The sequence below is a fragment of the Etheostoma cragini genome, chromosome 13 (assembly GCF_013103735.1).
Source record: "Etheostoma cragini isolate CJK2018 chromosome 13, CSU_Ecrag_1.0, whole genome shotgun sequence".
Classification (NCBI taxonomy): Eukaryota; Metazoa; Chordata; class Actinopteri; order Perciformes; family Percidae; genus Etheostoma; species Etheostoma cragini.
In genome coordinates, this window is record NC_048419.1 from 25964021 (window position 1) to 25964297 (window position 277).

The window sequence follows — 277 nt, forward strand, 5'->3', positions numbered from 1 at the left end:
CCTTATTAATGGAGTTGGACCATCAGAAGTCAGGTTGATACACAGCCGACAGCCTATTGGACGACTGGTAGAATTCATTTTATGGCAAGAACCAATCAGCTAAGAGAAGAGAGACGAGGTCATCATTAGTTTAAGAAATCAAGGGCAGTCGGTCGGGAAAATGGTGAAAACTTTGAATGTGTCCCCAAGTGCAGTTGCAAAAACCATCAAGCACTACAACAAAACTGACTCACATGAGGACTGCCCCAGGAAAGGCAGACCAAGAGTCCCCCCCCCC

At 46.6% G+C, this 277-nt stretch overlaps 1 pseudogene; it reads left to right on the top strand.

The window, feature by feature from the left end:
• The window catches only part of LOC117956048, a 4847-nt pseudogene that overhangs the window by 3879 nt on the left and 691 nt on the right, over positions 1-277 (top strand).